The 12,265-nt window shown below is 43.3% G+C and overlaps 1 protein-coding gene across 4 annotated transcripts in view; it reads right to left on the reverse strand.

The window, feature by feature from the left end:
* Window positions 1-5,314: 5,314 nt before the first annotated feature.
* CTXN1 (cortexin 1) overlaps window positions 5,315-12,265 on the reverse strand; it is a 126,828-nt gene continuing 119,877 nt past the window's right edge. For 2 of the 4 annotated variants that reach the window (XR_011303983.1, XR_011303981.1), the window contains exons 4-5: window positions 11,512-11,600; window positions 5,315-7,134 (exon numbers count right to left, since the gene is read on the reverse strand). The gene's annotated coding sequence lies outside the window, so the exon portion shown is untranslated. The remainder of the gene's footprint in view (window positions 7,135-11,511; window positions 11,601-12,265) is intronic. The other 2 variants (XR_011303982.1, XM_069649677.1) reach the window with 1 other exon arrangement.

Here is a 12,265-nt window from a genome sequence, read left to right on the forward strand (position 1 = left end):
ACCAATTTGCATGTCGGCCATCTTAGCCTAGTGTGCTTTTGCGTTCTGAGTGTAATCATTTTAACATGTGTTAATAATGTGTCATACATCTCCTTTACATGAATCGGATGCCTGCCTAAAATGCAGATTGTGGCGCCCACATAGTAGCGTGCCATGTGAAAATATGTGGCTTGTTCTACCTTTGAGTGCAATTTATTTCTGGCAGTCTGTCGGTGATCAGTTGTGGGTATGGCATACATTGTGTGAGTATCAGAAGGCCATCATGGAAAAAGACTGAGCGCAATGTTGCCTTATCTATATATATGTTTTGTTTTTAAAAATGTGTTGTGCTCCACCACTGCTAAAAATGTTTAGTGCGCAGGGAGATAACAAATATAGAGCGCTGCATGTGTGAAATTGCTTTTGCAAATAGAAAGTGTGCCACTCTCTGGAACAAACTCCCAGACCAGATCAGATGAATCGAGTCTCATCATGCCTTCAGCAAGGCCTTAAAAACTAGGCTCTTTGTCTAAAGGGCCTATCCCCCATGGGCGATATTTTACTTTTGCTACTTCACTGTACTGGACATACCATGCGATGTAGAATACTGTACTCTGTAACTTAACATTGTAAGCAACTGCGTGCAAGCTTTTTTCTTGGCCCGCTTATTGTAACCCGCAAGCCTGCCTTCTTAAGTATCCTTTATGGCGCCTCGATGCCTGGGGGCTGCAGTGCGCTCTACAATTCCAAAAATAAATATAATAAAATAGAAAAGTGTTGAATATTAATTAAATTAAACCTCATGTAAAGTATAGTGCCAAGTGCATGATCTGGTCATGTTTCAAGGTGCCACATGTTATTAAAAGTGAACCCCATACAAAGTATTTTGACTGTACATGCTGCGGGGTTAAAGAGTCTGTGATCTGTGTAATTCTAAGCCAACTAGTGTCTTCAATTTGCATGAAAAGGGAAGTGTTAGGAAACAAAATCATTTGGGCCACGGAGTGAGGTGGCGTGATTTGTGATTTTGTACAAACATGAATTTTCCTATTCCTTAATAAATATATTCTTTCTACACACTGGCCTGACTCTTGGATTATCTATGGCACTGGCGTGAGGGATCTACATGGTTTTATATGTGTGACATATAGGGCCAGATTGAACATAAAAGGAATATTGTTGTGGTGCTTTTGATTGGGGGGGGGGAGAATTCCCTGCATTGATTGTTGCCTCATAAATATCTCTAACATGTATTTAGGCCATGACAATGTTGGGGTGGTTATGTAAGTTTAAAAAAGTTCTAAATTGGGTGTAAGACACCAGGCAGCTACAGACTGCCTATAAATGTTGGTGAACACAATCCTTGTGTTGGTTGCCTACCTGTAATACCTTCTGTCATTCAGTGAGTAGATCACCCATCTGACCTCCCCCAGGCTCTGCATGGGGCTGGGCCGACTCACTGGTGTTTCAGTGTGCCGGCTTAGGGCCTCATTACGACCCAGGCGGTAAGTTACCGCCTGGGCCGTGACTTTACCACCATGGCGTAAACTACGTTTACGCCATGGTGGTTGGCGGACTTACCGCCCCATTCTGACCTTGGCGGGGCGGAAAGTCCCCAATCCCCATTTACCCTTCCCCATTCCCATTTTTGCCCCATAGGGTATAATGGGAGTGGGGAAGGCGTTAATTACGCCACCGTAAATTACGGTGGCGTAATTAACTCCATGGTCCCTTAGCGCCATGGATTTTAACACCTGCTAAAAGCAGGTGTTAAAAGCGCCATGGCGCTAAGGGACCTCGTACTCAGGCGGTAAGGGTCGGCGCTGTTAACGCTGCCGTTAACCCCTTACCGCCTGGGTCGTAATGAGGCCCTTAGTGTCTCCTCTTTTCTGTGTGGGTTCAGGATTGGTGTTTGAAGGCCTCTGTGCTCTGCCACAGCTTACCCATGTTGTCAATGTCACCACCACAGTATACTGCAGCAATCTGGATGCCATTGCTGTAGTATGAGGCCTTGGAATAAATGACCACGTGGTGTCACTCCAAAGCTGAGGGGCTGTAAGAATCAAGAAGCCTTAAACCAATGCTGAAGGGAAGTGCAGGGATATTGAGAAATCTTTGAGTGATCGCAATGCAAAAGCTTTACAACAGGTTCGAATCTTCCTGAGTTTAAGCAACTGTTTAGGTAATTAATTAGGACCCACACAGGAGCGCGGGTCAGAAAGCCCAAGCTCAGGGATGTCATTTCACCAAAATGCCTGGGGTAGCGGCAATGACATCACAGAACTTTTCACCTCTGGTGACATCACAGGAAGTGATGTCATTTGACCCCCCACCTCAAAGACACATCACGGGAAGCGATGGAACACGAACTTTCACCCCTAGAGAAAACAGGAAGTGACATCACATATTGTTCATAAGTACACTACGAAAAATATGGTTGCGATATCACTATATTGTTATATACATTTCATACAAGAATGGATCACCATATGTTTCGTTAATATCAGTGTGTATAGGCCCATATTACCAAATTACTGTGAATGCAAGCACACCTCGAAGGCCAAATGATAATTATATGTTATTATATAAAACTTACGCTTAAGCGCTTTATATAGAATAAATATACATACAATTTCAACGGTGTTGGTACTCATTTATCGACCTCAGAAGGGTGAAAGGCTGGGTTGAGGTGTTTAAGAACAGGCTAAATCAGTGACTTACCCCCTGAAGTTGACTGGAAATAAACCTTTATGAGTCTAGCATGTATTGGATAGAATTCCAGAAAGACAAATTAAGATGTGTTTTTTTTTGTTTTTTTAAGAGGCCTGGTCAAGAAAGTCACCCACTCCAAAAATAAAGAGCCTCATGACACTGTCCACAGCCCAGGAGCTTGCATCTAAAACAAACAAAAAGGTTTAAAAAAAAAAGTTTTCTTCTAGTGGTAGGATGGGAGACCTCAGGCGTTGCAACTGCGACCTCTAGCAACCCCCAAATGACGTCCCTGCCCGAGCTCTCTCAATTCTTTTCCTTAGCCTCCCACAATTGTTATCGGTTAGTGATCAGCTAAAAGTTAATGTCCCACACATTCCGGTTCAGATGCAATGACTGAGCCAACATAAAGAAAAACTGGTTTACAATATGCACATTTCTCCAAGTTGAGCATATTTTTGTAAAGTGAACATTATGCAGATATTCCGGGAAAAGCTTCTCCACTTAACTGTGTAAATACGGCTCTTGGCCGTGGATGCTCTACACTTTTAATCTGGTGTAAGATATTCTTATGTTTTCTGTGGAATATGTATGGTTTGCCCTACTGGGAAGGAAACACATACCCAGTTGAAGTTCTTGAACAAAGATTCCATGTTTTCCTCATGATATGGAACCTATCGCGAATTCAACAGGAAAAAAGGGCCATTCAAAATGGCTGCGGTGTTTATACTCTTTAAAAAGATGAATCGCTTATCTGGCTGGTCTTATCCAATGTATCTTTCCATGAAATAACTTTATTCCGTGTACCTGTGGGGGCACACAGATTTAAAGTCACCAGACAAATATATGTCTGTCTTTTTCTCTTGGAAAATGTCCATCTCGGCGGTGGTCGCGTGTTTACATGTATGATGTACACTATTGCGTTTTCAATCAGTTGCCATGTTTTTCTTCAGAATTAAAGTATATTAGCCTAAAAGTATTGCAAGCCCAGGAACAATTGAACACTTCTGCACAGATTTCCTTTGGATGTAGATTTCTAATCAAAACAAACAGAATCTTGGCCTGTTTAACTGTACAAGTGGGTTCCCTTCATTGTAATATGTGCCACCACTTGCACGATTGTAGGATGTACAATGATTGGAACTTGTGGCACCACTCTAAGCTTTAACACTTTTTCTGGGCTGAGAAATCATTAAGGGCTGTGACTTCATTTTAGGTTGTGCCTTCACTGTAGGCTCTATTCACATTTCAGACTGTGATATGTTTGTAAACTGTGGCACCATTTAAGATACACCATCATTAGGTTGTGTTTCCATTCCAGACTTTAATACCAATCTGTTTGGTGACACCATTCTGTGCTGAGACATAATTGTAAACTATGACACCATTGCAATGTATGCACTACTCTAGGCTGTAGTACCATTCGCTGCTCTACCCAAATGTTAAACTGTGACACATGTGAAGGCTGTAACACTGTTGCATGTTGTAACACCACTGTAAGCTAAGCTTACATGTCACACTGTAGCACCAGTATAGAGTGTTAAATTTTGGTATGATATGACACCATTTTACCTATATAAAACCATTCTTGATTTGAGTGCCCTTGAATTAGGCTGTTACATCATTGTAAATTGTGACACCGTTGTAAACTCTGACATCATTCTAGTCTGTGGCACCATTCCCGTGTGTTAATCTGTGGCACTATTTAGGTAGACCCATACCGCAGCATACATCTAGGCTGCAACAATATTCAAGGCTGGTCTACATTTTTGAAAGAATATGTTTGTCCCAATAACTCCTCAGAATGAGTATAGTAATGCACTGCAGTAGTTGTCATGGTTATCTTACCTGTATGTAAATCCATAACCTGGACCATGGTATGGTCACTTATCACAAAATAAAAGGGCAGTCTTCTGGTATAGAGCAAGAACTGTTATTTTCATTTGATGTGCGACATTCAGTTCCAGCCAGCCAATCAGAACCTTGACTTCCAGGGGTTCCTAGTGATTGTTTCGAATGCCAAAGTTTTGAATGGCAAAGTTTTTTTTAAAAATGCATCGAAAAAATGCATTTTTAAAAAACATAAAATGTTTAATGGGGGGGTCCACCCAACCCGTTTTAGTAAAAAAAACCTTTACCTACAAAAAAATGCATTTTTTAGATGCATTTATTTTTCGAAACTTTGGCATTCGAAACTTTATATTCAAAATAATGCCTGGATACCCTTCCAGGCACTCATCTTATTTTCTGATGTTCCTGATGGCTGTCTGTGGCTGTGTGAAAATTCTGGAGGCCCGCCTGTCCCTATAAACCTCCAGAACCTTCCTGTCTGATGGCTTCTTTGACGCCACTTTCAAGTCCTGGATCCCCTTCTCCTGGCATTGCATCATCCCTCTTGTTATGGAAAGGGGACTGGCTCATCACATGCTCCCATGGAAATCGTTTACTCTTCATGCTTGCAATTCTTTTGTCCTGTTTGCATGCAGACCAGTTTGTGCTTGGTAGCATGCACAACAGCTGAATGACTCCAGCTGCCAGCATGATAATAAAGTTAAAGCCCAAAGCAGTGAGCAATACAGTAATGAACAATAATCAGAGCTAACACCTATTTTGAAGCTTACATGAGTTCCAGTATGCAGGATACACTTTATTTCAGGAAGTGTGCAGATAACATACACATATGATATAACATGTAATATCACTTGCAACACATTACAAGTAGATTAAATTCAAACAGTGCATTTCACTTTCCTAATGTCAATCCAACAATTAGAGACCCGATTGCTCAATAAACCAACATGTCGAGCAAGCTATAGCGACAGGTTCTACTATTTAAAAGCCCATTGGAATCCACGACAATTGACATCAATGCATTTCATTCATAGCTGCCCATAAGTCCCTAGGAGAATTTCGTTTTCCCATGAGCTAGCCACTCCTATACAATATGCTGCTTATAGTAGACAGCAGTCTGGTCTGCACCGAGGTTCCATTGCCCTATGGATCATGCTAAAAGTCAGTGATCCTGCTTTTAGGGTTTTATGTCAATGCTCGGTGTTAATCTTGCCAATTAACCTTTCACTGCTTAACTGACTCCTTGAAGTACATTATGCGAATGAAGGGCAAATACGACTCCTTGTAGGAGAAGAAGTCTAAGCAAAAGTCCACATCACACATTGCATACTGCGTCAACACTTACAAACAGGACACAAGCAGACACTGTAGCTGAATCCTTAAATATAGCACATTTTACAGTCACTCACAAGATTTACTGTAGAGAAGGAAAACTGAACAACGCCAAGAAACCTGAGAAATCCAATAAGACACAATTTCCTACTACTGGTAGTGAAGAAGTTATCAGTGTGACCACAGCGACGGTAGCGCTCCCATTCATCCAGAAGATCGTCACATATAGTCTCCATCTCAAATTACCAAAGTCACAAACAAATCCACATACAAAAGAGAAATCGTAAATCTAGAAAACAATACAATAAGGGCCTTATGCTATGCTAGGCCTGGAATGTTGTCAATTTCTAAAGGCATCCGAACTTAAAGGCGGGTGAGCGGTCTCTGACACCATTTTGTCTCCACGTCTGACCGCTACATTTCGGGGCAGCATCAAGCTGTACGCTGCAAAGGCAAACTTTGTTTGGCGTTTGGCCGGTGGGAGACAGCTGTCAGCTGCCTATTGAGCCAAGCAGGTGTTGGCTGCAATTTCTTGTGGCACTCGTTTGCAAAGTAGTTTTAGGATATTTCTCATGTAGATAACAAAAGAAGGCCCATAATGGATTACAGCGGCTGACCACTCCTGACCAGCCAAGGATGAGGCAGAGTTAGTGGTAAGAAGCAACTTCCATCCAGATATCACTGGGTCAGAGTAGTGACACAAAGTGTATTTTTTAATTGAACGAGACAATACTGTAACCACAGATGACTAGATCTTAAGGGGCCTGCCAATCGTATCACACGCAACACTGCTGAGCACGTTATGAATGTGCTCCAAAGGCATTGGCCAGCACACACGAGGCCCACACTCATGCTGCTCGAAGAGACTCCCAAAACAGCTTCACTCTCTCATGGCATTTGACTGTAGATATACGTTTATACTAATGCATTGTCAAACTGCCCTCTGTCCAACCCTTCCTTGTGGTCTGTCCATGAAGAGGCAGGCATTTTGCTGTAGGGGTCCACCAAGATACGAACGCAGCGGACCATCAAAATCACAAGAAAAACCATCAGTAATATCACCAGCGCAAATACTGTCTTTTGTTCAGCATCCATCCCCATGCTGTTGGTGGGATCGTCCAGCAGGTTTGAAGACGGCAGAAGGTGATGATCAGTTGTGGATGTGTTAGTCATTGTAGAGGCATCACAGCCTGACTCCGACTGAGCATCGATTTCTAAAATGTGCCACTCGGTAAGGGATGCTTGCTAGATTCCTGAAAAACCCTGAAATGATACACATGAAGTAGAATGAGTGATTTTAGGTAACAGGGCTTTTAGACAGATTTGAAATTGCTCAAATGCTCTGTCAGGTATCATAAGAATGAAAATAAAAGTGACACAAGGCAGGCCGAATGAGTGAGCAGGTGAACCCCACAAAAGCTTTCCATTTTGCAATAAAATACAACTTTGGACGCATGCTGTGTAGAAGGGTATGCAGTGATTATATCGTAAAAGAAAAGGAATGAAATAATACCGAAAAAACAACTAAAAATATATATATGTAGGGTAGTGATAATGGCTTATAAAGTGTGGGGGGTGGGGTTAAAAACACATGGAAATGGTGGGTGGGTCCCCCAATAAACAAATGTGTCTCTGTATTATTTCATTCACTATTTTTTGATTCGTTGAAATCACATGTAACCGTGTAGGATACGCTTTATCTCTAGAGCTACTTTCTTGTACTTTTTCCAAATGCGAAGCCCCACTCCTTAATGGCGGTACTTAACAGGTTGTGTTAACGAATGAGAAAAGAAAACGAATGAGATAATACCGAAAAAACTACGAAAAATAAATATATGGTGGGTGGGGATAAGGGGTTATAAAGTGTGGGGGGTGGGGATAAAAACATGGGGAAATGGGGTGCTTGAGTGGGTGGGCCCCCCAATTTAAAAATGAAAAACAAATATAATTCTTTTTCGGTATTATTTCATTCACTATTTTTTGATTCGTTGAATTCACATGTAACCGTGTAGAAGATGCTTTACCTCCAGAGCTACTTAATTACACTTTTTACAATTGCAAAACCCCACTCCTCAGTGGGGGTACTTAACAGGTTGTGTTTGATCCGCAATCAGCCCTCCAATTATTTCCAAGTGTGAAACAAGCATGAGTGCTCAGGTCTCCTGTTTCTCATACTATACTTCCACCCAATTCTCCCCCTGTGTTCGGACCTAGTTTGTACAGACATACTTTTTTCATGATAGTTGGTGGGTCCCATTTCCACTCTCGATCCCTCCTTTAGTCACGCTCTATTCTTCCATGTGCTGGCTGCTTGGCTCAAGGATCCCTTACGTTCACCCTCCACCCCCTGTGATCAGGCCGTAATATCAATCACCCTTTCAGTGCTTTCTCGTCTACTTGTACCCTGCACTGTTGCTGCCATTCCTGACGCATCTCCTTAATTTTGGTAGCAGACCCCAGAAATTAAGGACCCACCCCAAGGATCCTTTGTGGCTATCACGGTCTGCTGGGGTCTTGGTAAACGTGTGCTCTAGTCGCTCTAACTCAGTATCTACACCCAGTGTAAGACTTATGAGAGAGGCGGACATCTTGGAATAGCGTTGCTCATCAACATATTTTTTATTTACTGTCCTCATAATATCTTGTCTCTGTAGAATGTATGAGGAAACCAGACCTTCCAAAATGGCTACACAGTAGGGTGGACAGCTGATCTGAACAGTCTTGTCCTACTTCTCTTTACATTAAATACCTGCACCCAGTTAACTGTCCACACAGAACAGTCATTGGCAAAGACACGTCTCCTTCTGTACCAACATTTTCCTCTTGGGTGCTGCCAAGTGCTGGCATGTATGTTGTACAGTATGGAATAGCAGACAATTTGTTCTATGATTGGAGAGCAAACAATTAAATCTATAAATGGGTTGGTGGCTGATGTATCTTCAACTTCTGTTTTCTATCCTCGCACTGGGCTACTTTCTTAATTACCTTTCACTACCCGATGCTGAACATAGGACTCTGTGCTTCTAGTGTCAAAGGTCTTTCCTAATGTCAGTTTCAGCGAGCTCCAAAGATTCGACCTTGTGCTGTACTCATGTCTGGGACTCACATACTAGAATATCACGTTTTTATAGAGGATTTTATGCCAGATACCTCCTATTTTTGAGTTCTGTAATAGTAGGAATATGTGTCATTATTACCCCACTCAACTGTACGCAATGTATTTGCGTTGGAAGGATGAAGGTCAGAATCCATCTCTCAGGGACAGACACCTGTGTCCTGCGGGCCGGACACAGATAGCTAAATTGGCTGCTTAACTAACAGGTAAAGCACTGGTTACATGATGCAGATGTGTTATGTTCCCTTTTCAATCCACTGTTCACTTGCACAACCAAGGGAATGTGCAGTTTTGAAAACCTCTTAGTAGATAGGGCAGCAGAACCAGACTTAAACCATACCACAGTCCTGTATATACACAAATAATGTGTAGCCCATTTTCTTTGACTGGGGGTCTCGATTTACATCAATGAAAAGTTGTAGTTTGATGATCCATACAAGGTTTATTATAGTTTCTAAGCTGTGACGTCAAGTGCAGGCTGGGGCTTCATTGTTCGCTGTAATATCAGTGTACGCAGTGACACTATTCTAGGATGTGATGCCATTGTCGGCACTGACCTCATTGTTGGCTGTGCTACCACTCCAGAATGACATAAATCTAGGCTCTGGCACTATTCTAGACTGTAGTACCATTTTAACTATGCCATCATTTCAGACATTTGCACTGTTCTAGAATGTGACCGCTTTAACCTTTGACACCATGGAAGCTATAAGATCAAACTGGGTGTTGGCAACATTCTAGGTTGTGAGAGCACTGAAAGCTATGCCGCAACCAAGGTTAGTGACACCTTTGCAGGCTCAGGTGGACTTTTCAACTGTAGCCTCATTGCAGGGTTTGGCCACACCACCATTCTAGGCTACAACAACTTTCTACCCTCAAATGGATTGTGGCAGTATGTGTTTGTCCTTTTCACCACATAGATTGACCCTTCTAATGCTCTACTGTAGCTGCCCGGGCTATCTGAAATTTTTCAAATGAATAAACCAGTCCATGGTAGTGGACATTCCTTACAATACAATGTGGCACTCATCTGTTCTAAAAGAATACCTTTAATGAACACATCAGGTTATGTGACAGACATGTGGTAGCCACTGTAGAATATGTTCTAGCTGATGAGTATGCATGTACAGATATAGAGTCAGCTAAGTGGGACAGGCGTGGTACATATGAGACTGGTGTAGAGCATGACAAGGCTTGGGTCACACAAGAGAGTAGAAGGCATGTCTTGATGCTTGTGACATACAGCTTGCAACATTTCCATGAAAGGAGACTCTACCTTAAACAATCCATGATCGGATGGCAGTGCACTTTACAGTGTGACAGTGGCATAGAGCATCAGCTGACAAGCATGCCTAGCAGATCGGCAGTGCACTTTACAGTGCGCCCGTAGCATAGAGCATCAGCTGACAAGCATGCCTAGCAGATCAGCAGTGCACTTTTCAGTGTGCCCGTAGCATAGAGTACCAGCTGACGAGCATGCTTAGAAGATCGGCAGTGCACTTTACAGTGTGACAGTGGCATAGAGTACCAGCTGACCAGCATGCTCAGCAGATCGGCAGTGCACTTTACAGTGTGCCCGTAGCATAGAGTATCAGCTGACGAGCATGCTTAGCAGATCGGCAGTGCACTTTTCAGTGTGCCCGTAGCATAGAGTACCAGCTGACGAGCATGCTTAGAAGATCGGCAGTGCACTTTACAGTGTGACAGTGGCCTAGAGTACCAGCTGAACAGCATGCTCAGCTGATCGGCAGTGCACATTACAGTGTGCCAGCGGAATAGAGTACCAGCTGACGAGCATGCCTAGCAGATCGGCAGTGCACTTTACAGTGTGCCCGTGGAATAGAGTATCAGCTGATGAGCATGCTTAGCAGATCGGCAGTGCACTTTACTGTGTGCCAGTGGCATAGAGTACCAGCTGAACAGCATGCTTAGCAGATCGGCAGTGCACTTTACAGATTGCCAGTGGCATAGAGTACCAGCTGACGAGCATGCCTAGCAGATCGGCAGTGCACTTGACAGCATGCCTGTGGAATAGAGTATCAGCTGATGAGCATGCTTAGCAGATCGGCAGTGCACTTTTGAGTGTGCCAGTGGCATAGAGTACCAGCTGACGAGCATGCTTAGCAGATCGGCAGTGAGCTTTACTGTGTGCCAGTGGCATAGAGTACCAGCTGACGAGCATGCTTAGCAGATCGGCAGTGCGCTTTACAGTGTGCACGTGGAATAGAGTATCAGCTGACGAGCATGCTCTGCAGATCGGCAGTGCACTTAACAGTGTGCCAGTGGCATAGAGTACCAGCTGACGAGCATGCTTAGCAGATCAGCAGTGCACTTTTCAGTGTTCCAGTTGCATAGAGTAGATCTCAAGTAGAACCAGAGCCGCCTCTCATTATCAAGCTTACATCATTCAGTTTCAGTGTGCAAGACACAATTTGTTACAGGAAGTGTGAAGATACTTATCACATGAAACATGGCAATGAATTAACAGTGCATTGCATCCAAGCAATTAATCTGCACTTTCTTACCGTAAATCCAAGCAGCAGATTTCAAATGGCTCATGAAACCAAATTCTGTTGCCATATGACATTCTTGTATGGTTCTTGTATGGATCCCACTAAAAGTAAGTAATGCTATATGATGAGTTTTGTCATTGCTTCATGTCTTGTGAAAGTGTATTCAATAGTTTGGCTAACTCCACTTGAAATACCCTCTGCCAATTCAGGGCAAATACCACTTGTTGAATGAGAACATCTAAGCAGACGGTTACATAACACATTGCATTGCATCTCTTCACTACCTCCTTTCCTCTCACCCTCGCCTGCTAACCACCCCACTGCCGCTGAGACTGCCGGCCTGGTCCTTCATGAGTCCCACAGTTTACCAAGCTCCCTGCCCAGTCGACACCAGCAACCCCCCGCCCCATCATCACTTGCCTCTGGGCCATCAGCCGGGTGGAGGTGCACCCCTCCAGAACACCCCCGCCTTCGCACTTAGCCAGTGGTCCCCCCTCTGGTACCCTGTGCACTTCCCCTCCTGGGCTCACTCTAGCACTTGCCCTCAACTTCTCACTCCCACCTCCCTTCCCTCGCCTCTGTGCCTTTTGTCACTGCACTTGCATGTCTGAGTGTCACAAGGCCTAGTAGGACCATGATTGTTTGATTATGTACTGTTTTTTTGCTGTTGTTTATTACTCCTTGCTCCCTTCCCACTTTTGTCTTGTAGCGCCTGGAAACACCATTGGGTTGTTTAGGCATCTAACAAATGCTCAATAAACAAAAT

This window comes from Ambystoma mexicanum, chromosome 1p (genome assembly GCF_040938575.1).
Source record: "Ambystoma mexicanum isolate Mex_15411 chromosome 1p, UKY_AmexF1_1, whole genome shotgun sequence".
In the NCBI taxonomy this organism is placed as follows: Eukaryota; Metazoa; Chordata; class Amphibia; order Caudata; family Ambystomatidae; genus Ambystoma; species Ambystoma mexicanum.